Source organism: Podarcis vaucheri (assembly GCF_965113315.1).
Source record: "Podarcis vaucheri genome assembly, chromosome: 2".
Taxonomy (NCBI): Eukaryota; Metazoa; Chordata; class Lepidosauria; order Squamata; family Lacertidae; genus Podarcis; species Podarcis vaucheri.
This window is the reverse complement of record NC_138760.1, coordinates 32,695,581-32,713,097: the sequence shown is the minus strand read 5'-3', so window position 1 is coordinate 32,713,097 and position 17,517 is coordinate 32,695,581. Positions and strand designations below refer to the sequence as shown.

At 48.5% G+C, this 17,517-nt stretch overlaps 1 long non-coding RNA gene across 1 annotated transcript in view; it reads right to left on the bottom strand.

Moving 5' to 3' along the window:
- Window positions 1–3,137: 3,137 nt before the first annotated feature.
- LOC309526707 overlaps window positions 3,138–17,517 on the bottom strand; it is a 74,250-nt gene continuing 59,870 nt past the window's right edge. The window contains exon 3 of the long non-coding RNA XR_014216865.1: window positions 3,138–4,428. This is a non-coding gene — a long non-coding RNA (uncharacterized lncRNA). The remainder of the gene's footprint in view (window positions 4,429–17,517) is intronic.

The following is a 17,517-nucleotide window of genomic DNA, read 5'->3' as shown; positions in this document are numbered from 1 at the left end:
AGACGTTTCTGACAGACGAGCCTTGGATATGTCCGGGAAATTCCGAACATATGGCAGCTCTATATAATTTCATATACTGTATAGATATGAGTGTATATACCTGCACAAACTACCATGGTTCCTGTAGGTTACTCACACTCTTGATGGTGATGAAGGAGGAGGAAGAGATAGAGGAAGCAGGAGTACAGTGGTACCTCGGGTTACAGATGCTTCAGGTTACAAATGCTTCAGGTTACATACGCTTCAGGTTACAGACTCCGCTAACCCAGAAATATTACCTCGGGTTAAGAACTTTGCTTCAGGATGAGGACAGAAATCGTGTGGCGGCAGTGGGCTAAAGTGGTACCTCAGGTACCTCATTAGCTAAAGTGGTACCTCAGGTTAAGAACAGTTTCAGGTTAGGAACGGACCTCCAGAACGAATTAAGTTCTTAACCTGAGGTACCACTGTATACATTTTCTCCTTTTATCCTCCATCTGCATCTCCCACCCATGGTTCTGATATAATAAGATCTATGCATGGAAACAAGGGGAGAGCATGGCTCATTGGTAGATCATCTACCATTGGTAGATCACCACATCCAATCCCTGGCATCTCCAGTTTAAAAAAGACCACATAGGAAGAGATAGGAAATCACCCAAGACCACAGAAGTGATGATAACAGGCTAGATGGAGAAACAGGTCTTAACCTGGTATGTCAGCTTTCTATGTTGCTTCTCACGTGGTGGATCACAAACTGCAGGCCTAAATCAAACGCACACAACCAGAAGTGTGGACATTGTATCTCTGCCCATCCTTGCTTGTGTGAATTTAAGAAATTTATAAGCCGCTTCTCAACATTATGTCTCACAAGTGGAGAGCAGCAATTAAAAATGAAAGGCAACCTAACACCACAAGCCAGGGGTGATCTTTCCGATTTCGGTGGGGAGAGAGGAAGTTCCTCAGCCAAGTTTAAAGGCTTCCTTTTCCGCAATTAGATGCAAATCCCCATCTGTATTGTCGTGTTCGCCATGCCCCCCCCAAGTGGCTGGATGTCTCTTCCGATGGACATCTAGGCCTGGAGGCATCAAATGTCCTGCATGACTACTTCCTGGCTAGGGCTAGATCAGGGTGTGCGTATTTTACCCCAGTGTTTGTTGTGGTTACATTTTTATATATAGCAGTGCTATATCAACACATGTCAAGCAATTACCTTAAAAAAGAGCAGCAACTTGATTTATGCCTTTGGCATTCATACCTATCCCCATTTTTAATTGTGCGTAAGAATAGTCGGTGTGTAGAATGAGTAAGCTAGCCAGAAGCAGAGGTGGTCCAGAGGAACAAGCAGCTGTGGTCTGAAACACTGGCTGTGCATTTGGAGGTTGGGGGGAACAGACAGCTACTCTGGGACGTCCGCTCCTTACCTGAAGGGTGTCCCATAAAGAAAACAATGGGCAACAAGTTAACACACACACCCCCAATTAGCCTTACTTAGGTTGCTTCTAAAGTGATGTCAGGCGGCAGTGGATCCAAACCCCACAGTCACGGAATGGATAAGACCAGGAAAAGTTCTTACCAACTGCTTTTTATTCAATATTCACAGAGAGAGGCTTGGAAATGCTGCCACTTAGAATGCATGGAATACGTGGTACCTCTGGTTACGAACTTAATTCTTTCTGGAGGTCCGTTCTTAACCTGAAACTGTTCTTAACCTGAAGCACCACTTTAGCTAATGGGGCCTCCTGCTGCTGCTGCGCCACTGGAGCACGATTTCTGTTCTCATCCTGAAGCAAAGTTCTTAACCTGAAGCACTATTTCTGGGTTAGCCGAGTCTGTAACCTGAAGCGTATGTAACCTGAGGTACCACTGTAATGGTATTGCCCAGAGTAAATCTCCCCTCTCCTTCTCTCCCACTTCCTTATTCGTCATCCCTTCTACAGGTGGCACTGAGGGGCCTTTGCTTCTAAGCCCTTTGCTCTCCTACTTTTAAGGCTCGCCAGGTTCTGGGAGATGGTGAGTCTGGATAATGGTTTCTAGCGATAACGTGTCAGCCAGCTGCTCCAGCTCTGCCTCCTCCTCCTCTCCCATTATTTCCCAACTTTTCACCTCATCTTCCTCTGAGCTGTGATCTCCCTCAAACCCCTGTTGTAATTCTGGACTGTCTACTTCTTCTCTGGAAGGGTCAGGCTGGGCAGGTGGTCTCCACCATTCCTCCTCTGCCCAGTCCCTGACAAGTGAATAGCAGAACTTTAAATTTGCCCAATGAATGGGGATGACGGGGCTGTTGCCGTGACATTGGGCTGCCTTCGGAGACAGTTTGGAACCTTCAGCTGCTGCAGAATTTGGCAGCCATGTTGCTCACCGGGGCAAGACGGTTTGAGCATATAACACCAACCCTGGCCTGACCGCATTGGCTGCCAATCAGTTTCTGGTATCAGTTCAAAGTGCTGGTTTTTACCTATAAAGCCTTAAATGGCTCAGGACCATACAGTGGTGCCTCGGGTTGCAAACACCTCAGGTTACAAACACTTCAGGTTACAGACTCCGCTAACCTGGAAGTAGTACCTCAGGTTAAGAAGTTTACCTCAGGATGAGAACAGAAATCACACGGCAGCGGGAGGCCCCATTAGCTAAAGTGGTACCTCGGGTTAAGAATGGTTTCAGGTTAAGAACGGACCTCCAGAACAAATTAAGTTCGTAACCAGAGGTACCACTGTTCTACCTCAAGGACCACTTCTCCCCATATGAACCGACGCAGACCCTGAGTGGTATGCAAATTTAATAAAGAAAGTAAATCCACTTTTTAAAAAATGCACTTTTGCAGATAGGAAAATGAGAGGGAAATGCACTGAAAAGTGAGGAGCGACCAAATGATTAACAGGAAGATGTATAACCACTGAACAGACAAATCAGATGAATGCTCATCTATGCATGCAGGTCAGAATAAACGCTCAATAAAGACCGAGCATAGTCTAACCTCTGTGTACACTTTGGGTGAACAAATCAGGAAGAATGTGAAATAGACAAGTTTTCATATTTTCTGTCAGGCTTCAGGAGAACATCACATAATGAATTTTGAATTGTTTTGAAGCAGAGTTTGTTTTGTTCTGTTTTGCTTTTCCAATCTGGCTGTTACTTTTCTTCTCTTTTAAAGACCAACCTCAGCGCTGGGCAATGGGCAGTTTTCATCTGGAATACATTTTGATGGCTTAACATACTCACGTAAGTAACAATTTAGGGTTTTGTTTTGCTTTTCCAATAGACAGCTGCCTCAAAGCCCTATCACACAAGGACCTACCCTTCTACGCAAATTTGCCGAAAAATAAACCCATTTCTAAAGGGGCAGGACGTTTCTGTCTTTTTTCTCTTGTGGCAGAGATGGCTGCACTTCTGGAATGTTTTCACAAGGTCCCCGTTTTGGAAAATAAGACAAAATTAATTGTTGTTTTTTTTAAAAGAGGCAAATAGCAACACAAGCATCAGAGTCTGGAGATTAGTTTCGGTCTTGGGGAAGGAGTTTTAAGTCCTGTGTTGTTGTTTTTTAACTCCCCTCTCTCTCCCCCCCCCCCCAAAGCTGCAATCAGAAGTTGGTTAAAAATTAAACAAGCCGAGCAGCCAACCTTGCTGAGGCTGGTATTCTGTGCAGAGAAGAGATAACAGGGCCCTGTAGTTACCATTTCAGCAGCTCAGAGAAGGGCCTCTTTGTTTTGATGTTAAACATTACAGGACTTACCCCCCTTCTGGGAGAATCTCTGCAGAGAGACAAAGTCTCTGGCTTCCCTTCATGTTGACATTTCCATGCACAGAGGGCAGAAGGCTGTCATGTCACTCCTTCCAGGGAAAAGTAAGGGAGGGTTCTTCTTTCCTTTCCTAAAAGGGTTAATCACCTCCCCCCATTCCTAAAAAAAAAACATCCCAGGATCCAAGCTCTTTCGAAAACCCTGAGGAGCAGTGGTACTAATGCTAGAAAGCATTTAAACAAATCAAGGTTTTATTTAATAAAACACAAAATTGTTCCAGAGTTGCAGGGCAGTTGCATTCCCAGATTTGTCATTGTGGGGAATGTAGTGTACCCCTCGCCATGAAACTGCCTCAAGTTTCATGCTTCATAAAATCCACAAAACTGAAAGGGGATCACTGATCATCGCTGGGTCAGCAACCCTAAGAAGCAAGTCTTCCAAATGCTGTAGAACTGCAGGTGTAGGTCATGCATGGTTCTTCAAGTAGGAGACTGGCTTTCCTGGGAAGCAGCATTGTATCATCAGGGTGCTGCAAGCTTCTCTCTGATCCCGCCAGTTAGATGTCAGGAGAGAGAGAGAGAGAGAACCCAATAGGTTATCCCCAGCCTCAGCGCTATCAGCAAAACATAGGAAGTAGGAGACACTGTGCCCCACTTTACACAGCATGGTCCTCTGTTAGAAGGCATCTTCTGTTTCAGGGGTTGGAAGCCTGTTGTGGGGGAGGAAGGAAAAGGAGATTGTTAGTCACTTTGAGACTCCTTAAAGGTAAAGGGTAAAGGGACCCGACCATTAGGTCCAGTTGTGGCCGACTCTGGGGTTGCGGCGCTCATCTCACTCTATTGGCCGAGGGAGCCGGCGTACAGCTTCCGGGTCATGTGGCCAGCATGACTAAGCCGCTTCTGGCGAACCAGAGCAGCACATGGAAACTCCGTTTACCTTCCCCCCAGAGCGGTCCCTATTTATCTACTTGCACTTTGATGTGCTTTCGAACTGCTAGGTTGGCAGGAGCAGGGACCAAGCAATGGGAGCTCATCCCGTCGTGGGGATTCGAACCACCGACCTTCTGATTGGCAAGTCCTAGGCTCTGTGGTTTAACCCACAGTCAGTGGCGTAGTGTGGGTTGTCAGCACCCGGGGCAAGGCAAGTAATTTGCGCCCCCTAACCCGTGGATTTTAGCACTCAAGTGCGAACGCGCCCCCCCCAGATGTTGCGCCCGGCCCCCCTGCACCCCCCCCACGCTACGCCATTGGGGCTGGGGGCGAGCGAAGGAGCCAAGGACCACCCCCCAAAGGCTCAGCAGGAATTTATTAAATTTATTATTTGCGGAGCCCCCGCGGGCCGAGGCAGCCGAAGCCCCCTCCCCTCGGGTGCCTCCCCGCCCCCTCCTCTCCTTGGGCTGTAGGTGGAGCTCCAGATCCGGGCTTGGCGAGCGCCTCTCCTCCTCCCTGCCGGGTCCGGGGGCTTCCAGCCGTGCTCCGTCCTCGCCCCCCCCCCCGCGGCTGAGGCTTGCGCTGAGAGCCGGAGCCAGCGGCGCCCCCTTCTGCCGGGAGACCCTCGCCCGCCCGTCGGCTTCCTCTCGGAGGGTTTTGGGGAGCGCAGGGCGAGGCCCCTCAGAGCTCTCCTCCCTCCCAGTCAGCAGAAGCAGCAGCCGCCGCCTGTGCCTGGGCCGAGGGGATGGCGGCGGCGGCGGGGTGCGGAGGCTGCCCGTGCCCGGCCAGGCGTCGGTGGCGGCGTCGGCGCTGCTGCAGCGGCTGCTCCTCCTGCAAGCAGTGAGTGGAGTGCAGCCGCAGTGGCGGCGGGGGGCGCGCACGCGCTAGGGCGCAAGGCTGGTGGCGGCGGCGGGGAGCCCGGCGGAGGAAGGAACTTGTCCCTTCCCTCTGGACTCGCGCCCCCCCAGATGTTGCGCCCGGTGCGGCCGGCACCCCTGGCACCCCCCACGCTACGCCACTGCCCACAGTGCCTCCTTAGGGTAGTGATAAAGCAGGATATCAAATCCAAACTCCTCCTCCTCCTCTTCTTCTTCTTGACATTTGTTGGACTATGATTCCCATCACCTCTGCTCATTGGGCAGGCTGGCTGGGACTGATGGGAGCTGAAGTCCAACAAACATCCAGTGGGCCACAGGTTCCCCATCCCTGCCCCATTTGGCTCAATTCTGGTTTAAAGGGAATGGACCCTAAGAAGGGAGAGCAGCAAGGACCTTAAAAAGTGGCCTATCAATAGATAGCACACAGACTGTGAAAGCACACAGGTTTCCCCGCTGTGGTGATGTAATAATAAAAGATCAGGCTTACTAGCTGCTTTGCTTCTCAATATTCTCTGGTTGGCCTCTGTTATTTTCTCCTACCAACAGGGAACCCATGTAAGGACTCTATATGGGCTCTTGGATACCCCATAAGGGGAAAAGGGCAGACTTTGTTTACAACAGTGAGACTTATTGTGTCTCTCTTTAAACTCTAATAGCGATCATTTCTAAATTTGCATCTATCCGCACAAATTGACCACTACAGATTTTATGCAAAAAAATATGTATGCCATCCTTTTTCGTGGTCTATTTGATTCTTTTCGGTGATGCGTTGCGTGGCCAATGTAATAGGAAGCTCAGGACATGGCAAGCCTAGTTCAGATTCCCTGGGTGTGTCCATGTATGAGAGACAAGAGAGGCTGAGGCAGACACAGAGATGAAGATGGGAATCGTTTTCTGCAGGAAGCAGTAAAGAGTGATCCCATAATTCAAGGGCGCTACCATTTGATGGTCAGCACCCAGAAAATGTGGCCAAAGGAATGATTTCCATATGCTTCATTGGACAAGCTGTATCTGAAGGGGCATCTTGTACAGTGTCGCATGTAATGCATTGCGCTGAATATAAACTATCTAATGTATTATGTTGAATGTATTGGACATAATGTACCGGGCACGAAGCTGAACACGGTCGGTTCGTGATGGAATGGGCACAACTGTACATTGTGGGGGTATAACACACTCCTTGTGTTTTGTTATGGGTATTAGACCTGTCATGTTTGGAGCCTGATTTAATAAATGCGTAAGTGGGAGATGCAGCCTCCGTGTGAGGCAGCAGTTGTCCGGGAGCAGAAACTGGTGCAAATTTATCTGGCTTTGATGCTAGGCTGGCCCCGCTGGCTACCTCCACATGTTTGGTATTTCAGGATAACTGGAGGCAATTAGCATTATTTACCAACATGCAGCAGGGAGAGGAGGCCGGTCTGTTTTGACACCATGGGCTGGCTTGTCCTGGAATGAGTGGAATGCAGGGCAGGAGAGAGAGGGTTCACACTGCTGTCCCAGGCTGAGTGGCTAATACAAGCTTCAGCCAAGAAAGGTAAAGGTAAAGGGACCCCTGACCAACCATTAGGTCCAGTCATGATGGACTCTGGGGTTGCAGCGCTCATCTCGCTTTACTGGCCGAGGGAGCCGGCGTACAGTCAGTGGCGTAGCGTGGGGGGTGCAGGGGGGGCCGGCCGCACCGGGCGCAACATCTGGGGGTTAGGGTTAGGGGGCGCAAATCCACGGGTTAGGGAGCGCAAATTACTTGCCTTGCCCCGGGTGCTGACAACCCACGCTACGCCACTGCGTACAGCTTCCGGGTCATGTGGCCAGCATGACTAAGCCGCTTCTGGCGAACCAGAGCAGCGCACGGAAACTCCGTTTACCTTCCCCCCAGAGCGGTCCCTATTTATCTACTTGCACTTTGAGGTGCTTTCAAACTGCTAGGTTGGCAGGAGCAGGGACCGAGCAACAGGAGCTCACCCCATCGTGGGGATTTGAACCGCCAGCCTTCTGATCGGCAAGTCCTAGGCTCTGTGGCTTAACCCACAGCGCCACCCGCGCCAACAAAAGGCTGGCCAAAAAGACACTTGAGGCTTCCAAGCGACTGCACCACCTGTGCCGGCCGTAGAAAAAGATAAGACTGGCAGTAAAAGCCCAAACGTGAGTTCAATGTGAGTTACTTCCACTTAGGTGTTTACAGCAGGGTTTCCCATACTTGGGTCTCCAGCTATTGTTGGACCACAACTCTCATCTTCCCTAGCTAGCAAGACCAGTGGTCAGGGATGATGGGAATTGTAGTCCAAAAAACCAAGTTTGGGTTGCAGCGGTTCTCAACCTGTGGGTCCCCTGATGTTGTTGGACTACAACTCCCATCATCCTTGAGCTCAGGCCTTGCTATCTAGGGGTGATGGGAGTTGTAGTTCAACAACATCTGGGGACCCACGGGTTGAGAAAGGCTGGAGGATGGTAAAGGGATGCCATACGTTTCGATTTGGCTGGGGGGGGGATTTCGAAAAATTTTCCTCAACAGCTTTTTGAGTTGGGCAATTCCCCTCCCCCTCAAAAAAACCCCAAACCTTTTGTGCCCCTATTTTTACTTCTTGAAATATGGGTCGCAGTCTAATGGGAGGAGATATGACATAGGTTTATACAGCTTTGTAAGCTGCAGAAAAAGTATACAGTGGTACTTCGGGTTAAGTACTTAATTCGTTCCGGAGGTCCGTTATTAACCTGAAACTGTTCTTAACCTGAAGCACCACTTTAGCAATTGGGGCCTCCTGCTGCTGCTGCGCAGCCGGAGCACGATTTCTGTTCTTATCCTGAAGCAAAGTTCTTAACCTGAAGCACTATTTCAGGGTTAGCGGAGTGTGTAACCTGAAGCGTATGTAACCCGAGGTACCACTGTATATCTCTATATCTATCTATCATCTGTCTGTCCGTCTGTCTGTCTGACTGACTGACTGACTTTTAACATTGCTTGGGGGTTGCAGGATCATGTTCTTTTAAACAAAAAGCTATAGTGGACTTTATTTATTTATTTATTTAAGATATTTTAAACCTGTCTCTCATCATAACTGATCCAGAGTTCATCCCAACATCAAACATAATCTCAAGCTATAGTGAAGCCAGAGCAGAGCAGAGACAATAAATGACACTTATCAATAAATTATATATCAAAGCAGCCTTTAAATACCACAGGGCAGGTGGTTCAACCCTGGGCACCATGTGATTGTATTAAGGTAAAGGGACCCATGACCATTAGGCCCAGTCACGGATGACTCTGGGGTTGCGGTGCTCATCTCGCTTTACTGGCCGAGGGAGCCGGCGTTCAGCTTCCGGGTCATGTGGTCAGCATGACTAAGCCGCTCCTGGCGAACCAGAGCAGTGCACGGAAACGCCGTTTACCTTCCTGCTGGAACGGTACCTATTTATCTACTTGCACTTCGATGTGCTTAAGAACTGCTAGGTTGGCAGGAGGAGGGACTGAGCAACGGGAGCTCACTCTGTTGCAGGGATTCGAACCACCGACCTTCTGATCGGCAAGCCCTAGGCTCTGAGGTTTAACCCACAGCTCCACCCGCGTCCCTATTGTATTAACCTCCCACAAATGCTGGGATGAAGAACTGGTTCAGGGGGAGTGGATTACTTAACAGGGTACCACCACAGAGAAGGCCCTTTCTCACGCCAGCAGGGAATGCATGCTTCTTGGCAATAGGACCTGGAGTAGGGCCTTTTCAGAAGATCTTCATTACATGGGCAGGCTGAAACAGGGAGAGGGGCTCCTCAAGTACTTGGGTCCCAACTTGTTTATAAGCACCATTTGCTTATTAGGAGCAGCTATTTGCGAGTGCTAGATGGAACCTGTGTGTTCTGAGGCAGTAAATCTCTGCAAAGCAGATGCTGGAAAGTCACAACAGGGAAGGGCTATTGCTTCCATGCCTATATTGGGTGCTTCCCAGAAACATCTGCCTGACCACTGATAGGATGTGGATTAGACAAACGGTTTGCTCCAATCTAATAGCTTTTGGGTGGGGAATCTTTTTCTGGCCTGGTGGGCGAGATGTTTATCTCCCCCCCCCCATGGCCCAGTTTGAAAACTAGGTGGGAACACTCACCTGTCAATCATCTGATGTCATAATATGGTCAGGTGATTGAAAGTCAGTTGGTCCTGCCTACCTGTCAAAGGTGGGCAGCAGGGGTGGGAGGAGATAGCGACCAATGGGGATTGAACTCCATTGTAAATCGACTTTCATTCTGAAATCAGTGCAGATTTGTGCTTTCCACAGGGGTGTGCATTAGCTGATCCATGGGGAATTCTGTTAAGTTGTGGGTGAACATATCAGACGACACAGCGATTCTTCAAACAGCTCTTGTTTATTCACAGGCCAGAACAGACCTGAACTGAAGGGTTCAGCCAGCCTGCTTATATAGAGCTCCACTACAACGCAACAGTAACAACTTTCTGTAACTATCCAATCACTGAACATCACTTTCAATTCCTTATTTGCATATGTGGACCTGAGTGACAACTATCTACAGTATCCCCCCTGCTGGCCCAGGGTGAGAACTTCAGTACATAACAAATTCAGTCACACTTTATTCAGGGTTTGTGTGTGAGTTTCCTATAGGGAGCTCTCTTGCACACTTGAACCAAATAGCTTTAAACTCCCTGTGAGGTGGCTGACGAGCAGGTAGTTCAATCCTGCTTTCAGCAGAAACCAGCCATATGAGCAGCAAATCCAGCTGCTTCTTTACCGGCCCCACAACACATAGTACACAGGGGCAAAGGAAGGGGTGTGCGGTGGGGGCGGGTCGGCCTGGGTGTCACCACTGAGGGGGTGACAAAATGCCGGGCGCCACTCATTGCAGGGCCTGCAGTGTGCCCAAGCCACAGATCTCTCCTAGGAGTGACGCGGTGGCCCAGATTGAGAGCCAGTGTAGTGTAGTGGTTAAGAGTGGTAGACTCGTAATCTGGTGAACCGGGTTCGCTTCTCCGCTCCTCCACATGCGGCTGCTGGGTGACCTTGAGCTAGTCACACTTCTCTGAAGTCTCTCAGCCCCACTCACCTCACAGAGTGTTTGTTGTGGGGGGGGAAGGGAAAGGAGAATGTTAGCCGCTTTGAGACTCCTTCGGGTAGTGATAAAGCGGGATATCAAATCCAAACTCTTCTTCCCCCTCAGCTGTAGGGCGGCTGAGTGGGAGGAGGCAGGCAGATTCCTCGGAGGCCCCATGGAGCATCCTGCCCCGGCTGTCCCTGCCCCTGGGTGCAGGGCACGCACGCCACCCCAGGCGCCCGATCGGCTTGCTCCGCCACTGACAGTACATCACGAATGGAGCAAGTGGCCGTGTTTTTTTTTTTTAAATGGGATTGCGAGCCAAATGGAGGCCTGGTGGGTCAAATATTGCCATGGGCTGGAGGCCCCCAACACTTGCAACAGTGCACGTTCTTAAGTTCAAGAGATGCTTTACAAGGTCACTGAGGATGCTGCAGTTAAACTCCTGGGTGCTGCCTAACTATGGACAGCCTGGGAGTTTGGACCCAGATAGCTGTTTGGCTCTGCAAAGGATCCTGGGATACACATCTCATATTGAGTCATTGGTTTATCTAGAAGAGAGGATTCCAGAGACTGTCCACATCTTCCAGAATCTGTCACTGTTCCATACTTCAGATTTTTAAGACAGTTTGCCAAATGGGAGCAGAGCTTGTTAAAAAAACCAACTATTCCTGCCTTAACTGTCCTAAAATTCCATCTAAATACACCCCTCCCAAGGGTGTCAGTTCCTTAAGATGAAGTCTATGTGCTGTTAGTCTTGAGCATATATTTGGCCCTTTTCAGTGGGTGCAGGTATTATAAAAGTCCTCCTGGTTCTTTGTTTTTCTCCTCAGAGTTTTTATTCCTGCGCTGTTTAACCCCCCCCTTTTTTTTACATACATAGATGGGATAAATAGAGCCCCTTCTCTCCCATTTTCCTAATAGTGACCATAAATTTATTTACATTTCTAATATGCCAGATACGTGACCAATGACACATTGCATCTTTCTAGTGTGCGCTGAAGATATGAATTGAACTTTAGTCTCTGAGCAATTAAGGCCTCCTGAAACTGCACTTCATTAATGGTTGTTATGCAATAAAAACTATAAAACTGCCCTTATTTGCGATATAAAAATGCAATTTGTTTTAATTTATGTTGGAAAATCCTCATTGAGTTTCTTCATTGGGCCTTGCCAGGCATCTGTCTGACGCCAGGAGAGTTCCGCGTTCAACGAAAAGGAGAAAAATGTCAGGAGACGTGCGCAGGAGCCCAATTGCTCCGCTGATGACTATTCCTTAGCGTGTTTGCGGAGGACAAAGAGTTACTGAATTCAAAAAGAGAAGCACACACAGAGTGCGTCCATTCCACCTTTGCTATAACTCAGACGGCAGAACAAGCAACACTTGAGAAACAGCCGGAACTCACGTGCATGGTGGAAGTCTTGAGACTGTGGGCCCCAACTCTTAACAATTGTGCTATCAAGAAATTTTGGCTGGGATGGAGTGGTTAGAGAACGCAGTTAGGCTGACTCAGGTTGGGGCTAGCCCAGATAAAATGCTGATGTCTTTTCCCTTCACATGCCCCGATGATACGATTTCGTTTAGATTTTCCACAGAAGCCACAAGATTGTGTTAGGGCATTGCAGGCTAGAGCAGCAATCAGAATATGGGACACTCTGGAGGTTCTGCAAGAGAAATCCATTCCGGAAGTCCATTCGACTTCCAAAACATTTGAAAGCCAAAGCGCAGCCTCTGATTGACTGCAGGAAGCTCCTGCAGCAAATCGGAAGTCGCAGAAGCCGCGTCGGACGCTCGGCTTCCAAAAATAGTTCACAAACTGGAACAGTCACTTCTGGGTTTGCAACGTTCGGGAGCCAAAACATTTGGGAACTAAGCTGTTTGACTTCCAAGTATTTTCTGTAAAGTATTTTCGTGGAGTCCTGCAGTTCTACGCTCAGAGTTGGAGGGAAAATTTGTGCCGGCAAACCTGAAATTCTGCTTCAAGGACAGAACAGTCATAAAAAAATAGCACAATTCTGCATTGATTTCAGAATGAAAGATCTGCCGTGCCAGATCAGAGTAGCTGTGTCAGAAAAAGTGTTCAAAGCAGAGCATGAGCAATACAGGCACCCCTCGCTGTTTGCTCCCAGTTTTTGGCAATGTTATGCTGAGTCTGTATGCGAACATTCCTGCTTTTAGCTATTGTAGTTGATGGTGTATCTGGCAACTCTGTTAAAGCAGGGGTTGTCAACCTGGTGCGCTCAGGTGCCGTAAAGGCTGCTTTTGGTGACCCCAGGATGAACGATAATTCCCAGTTTCCCAGCTTTCATTTCTAACAAAACAAAATGCTGTTTCTAGCATTCTTAGAACCTGAAATGTGAAGCAAAAATGTACAGATACAATTCTTCTCATTTTGTTGTGAGAAATTAGCCTACCCAGTGTTTTACTTTGGCCCCACCAACAAGAAAAAAAATGCCTTCCTGGAAAAATCCTTCTCCCTCGGAAAAATTCCTGTGGATATTGTTGTTTGTGATAGAGGAAGGGATGTATATGTAGTCTGAGACAGAGGAGAGATATACTGTATGTATGTATGTATGTATGTATGTATGTATGTACAGTGGTACCTCAGGTTAAGAACTCAATTCGCTCTGGAGGTCCGTTCTTAACCTGAAACTGTTCTTAACCTGAGGTACCACTTTAGCTAATGGGGCGTCCCACTGCCGCCGTGTGATTTCTGTTCTCATCCTGAAGCAAAGTTCTTAACCTGAGGTACTATTTCTGGGTTAGTGGAGTCTGTAACCTGAAGCGTCTGTAACCCGAGGTACCACTGTAATAAGATTTATTAATAAAACTGTTAAATATTTAAGGCTGCAATCCTATACACTTACTGGGAATAAGTACCATTGAATTCCACGGGACTTCTGAGCAGACATATCTAGGTTTGCACTATAACTGCAATTTCTTTTCCTCCAAAATGTAAGACGCTTGCTCAGTCATCAGTACTTGCCCTTGCCTGAGCATCAGACATATGGAAGCTCTCTCCGCCCCAGGTAGTTTTGCTGGGCATCTCTTTAGCCTCCTGAGGGGATAAGGCATGTCTGCCTCTAGAGCCAATACGAAAGGAAAACATGATGATATTAATTATGTAAAGACTCAGCAGTGAAAAAACAAAACGAACTGAATTGTGGTTTGTGATGCTAAATGCAAGCAGCAGCGAGATGGAGAATGTCCTTTCTTTAACGAATGCATGTTAGCAAGGAAATTGACAGCATGTTACATCCCTAACTCCAACACAGGTTGGATGATTGGCGGGGGGGGGGGGGCACCCTTCATAGAAATTCCAACTTTCTGACCAGGAGACCCATATCTTAGGCAGGTGGATTTGGAGATTTGCTTCCGGTGTTGAGCCGAAGAAACAATACAGGGATTTTGTACTACTCACCCCACTGCCCAATGACCTCCTCTGCTTGAGCTGGTGGAGGTGAGCTCAGAGATGGTTTTGGAGAAAATTCACACTATGGCTGCCTTATCTGGCTCAGCTCAGGACTTCATGGCCGCCATGACAACCTAGGGCTATCTCAGTACACCATTGGCAAGCTGCATTCTCGGCCCAGTTTTTGAAGCAGAATGGGTTAGAAACGATCAGCTGATAGACTTAAGATCCCCATGGCTACGGATGGTTCATTCCATGGTGAGAATTGGTTTGGCAGTGGTAGTTCCCCCCTGCAGGTGTAGGGGACGAATTCAGATGGTCTGTCCCCAGAGATGAATGGAATCAGAAGGATTCCTGAATGCTGTGGCAGAGTTTCTGACTGTCATGGCAGATGGTCTCGCTATGGAACTGAGAGATGGGATGAGCCTTGGACTCCATCACTCCTGAGTACTCTCTTGGGCACTGTACAGCTTGTGCATCTCTCTACTTTTCCAGGGAATGGCAAGCAATGAAACAGACCAGAGGACAGGGGCGCATATTTGACAGAGCACAGGTTTGAGTGGCTGCCCTGGGCCGGCAAAGGAGGTGAAAAAAAGCATACTTCTGCAGCTCCGTTGCATATCTGGATAGCCATGCAGAAAAGCCAATTAGGGTGCCAGATAGACCAAACCCAAATGGGGCCATTTGGACCTTCAGCAGCCTGCTGTGACAACTTTGTGAGGCACCGTGTGAGAAAAGACTGTGATGCCCAGCAACCCCTGTGCTGCTCTGCAAGGACTGCAAGAAGATCAAACCTCTCCATTCTGAAGGAAATCAGCCCTGAGTGCTCACTGGAAGGACAGATCCTGAAGCTGAGGCTCCAGTACTTTGGCCACCTCATGAGAAGAGAAGACTCCCTGGAAAAGACCCTGATGTTGGGAAAGATGGAGGGCACAAGGAGAAGGGGACGACAGAGGACGAGATGGTTGGACAGTGTTCTCGAAGCTACCAGCATGAGTCTGACCAAACTGTGGGAGGCAGTGGAAGACAGGAGTGCCTGGCAGGCTCTGGTCCATGGGGTCACGAAGAGTCGGACACGACTAAACAACTAAACAACAACAATTACATAATATTCACAGCTTTTGGGGGGAAGGATCTGATGCCAACAAATGCTGCTTACATTCGCATGGAGTAACAATGAGTGACTATGTCATCAGTAGCAATTTCTGCAGCCGTTTCCATTGCCACTGGGATTTTCTGGCATCCCTAGCTGGCACTGTATTGCAGATCCATGGGGACACAGCTGGGCCAGGCCCTTTTGGCCCAGCTCACCCACCCATGTCTCGGTAATACACACCAAGTCAACCTCCTCATCCATAATCAGGGTGTTTTATAATGTGATTCCAGCATTGCAGGGGGTTGGAATAAATGACCCTGAGGGTCTCTTCCAATTCTACAATTCTATGATTAAGCAACAGCACCATCAGTTGGGATGGCAAGCTGGTATGGCAACTCAAACCTTGATGGACAGGAAGTGGTCAAGGAAGGGCAACAGCCTTGAGACATCTGTTGCCCCATCTCCTTACCTGGCTTGACCATCTCCAAGGTAAAGGTAAGGCTTGGCCTTAAAGGTAAAGGTAAAGGGACCCCTGACCACTAGGTCCAGTCATGGCCGACTCTGGGGTTGCAGCGCTCATCTCGCTTTATTGGCCGAGGGAGCCGGCGTACAGCTTCCGGGTCATGTGGCCAGCATGACAAAGCCGCTTCTGACAAACCACAGCAGCGCACGGAAACGCCGTTTACCTTCCCACCGGAGCGGTACCTATTTATCTACTTGGACTTTGATGTGCTTTCAAGCTGCTAGGTGGGCAGGAGCAGGGAACGAGCAATGGGAGCTCACCCCATCGCGGGGATTCGAACCGCCGACCTTCTGATCGGCAAGTCCTAGGCTCTGTGGTTTAACCCACAGTGCCATATAATAATAATTTTATTATTTATACCCCAACCACTGGCTGGGTTTCCCCAGCCACTCTGGATGGCTTACAGCCTATCTAAAATACCCATAATAACCCTGCCAATCGGGGCACTCCAATTACTCCTTCCCTGCCCCCATCATTCATGCACATACCCCTCCACAAAGTGGCAATTTATTTCTCTAAAGGGCAGTACGCAGTACGCAGGGTGGCTATTACACAATCTATTGCACCAAGCAGGAAGCCGTGGCTTGCGCTGCGCTTCCTGGCCCATTCATTTGCCTGCCTTGGCAATAGTCCATGTTTCCTTATGGAGACCTGCCTAATACTTTGAGAAAAATTGCCTTGGAGAGCCAAGGGAAAAGAAAACACAAAAAGGGGGGTGGGGCAGGAACTCACGGGATAGATTTGAGCAGGAATTCTTCTGTGACCTCTGCAGGCAACTCGATTGAAGTAGTACTGGCTTACAAAAGGAGCCTCCTTCCTACGCACTTGTGGCCCAGCCCCTTGTAAGATGCCACCCATAAATCCATCAAGCTCCGTATTATAACTAATCCTGTGATTTTTTATGTCTGACAACCTGGCAGAGAATCACCGCCACCTGCACGATGGGGAAATCACAAGAGGAGCGTCTCCGAAGAGCAGGAAGATGCGTGTAAAATAGAAGGAGAAGATAACACAAATGGCATTCGCAAACTGACAAGATCAGGGGCAAAACAGCCATGGCAGATATGAATAAGCAAGCTGGCCTCCCTCTTTATTTTTGTCAAAAAATAATAATGTTGCAGCTCCTTGAGGGGAGCAGCAAATGCCCCAATCTTCCCTTCCTCCTTTTGTTTCTGTTCCTTGCCTCACTGATGCTAGCTGGGTGGCTGTTCAGATGCTGCTATAGCTGCTACCTCTCATCTTTCCACCTGTGAGGGCTACTCACTGCCTCCCAAATGTGTTGATGAGTGGCACTATCAGGGAAACCGAGGTTTATGGCCTTCCTCTTTGAAAGACTCATAGGTTGGTTCTTGGGAGGCTCAAGCGTGAGACTTGGTGAATCACAGACTTGCTTCCTCTGTTTCTCCCCCTACTTTCCTGTTTCTCATTTTCTTTCCCTCCCATCCACAAGCTGTTTTTTGCTTTATCTATCTCCCCTTATTGCATTGGTATAAAATTGGGAACAAAAAGAAGAAGAAAAGGCTGCTAACTTGCAAGATGTGCCCTGTAAAGGACAACCCTTCATCACTCCAACAGAGCTCCCTTATCTTCTTTTCCTTGGATGTTTCTTCTTCTTTGGCGATCACTCATAGCCGAGTAAGATTGTCTTCCATAAACATGGTTTTAACATTGAGTCCGTGAGTGACTGTGGAGGCCAATTCTGGATCCACACGTCCTTCCACAGTGGGGACATTGGCTTCCGGGTGGGAATTAATCACGGTATGGATTTGCTAAGCGTGCCTTCCTCTCAGCACATTTCTCCCTTGTGTCCTGAGTTTGAGTGTATTCAAAGCCCATGACACCTTTGGTAAAGGCTGTTCTCCAACTGGAGCAATTGCAGGCCAGTGTTTCCCAGTTGTCAGTGTTTATACTACATTTTTTTT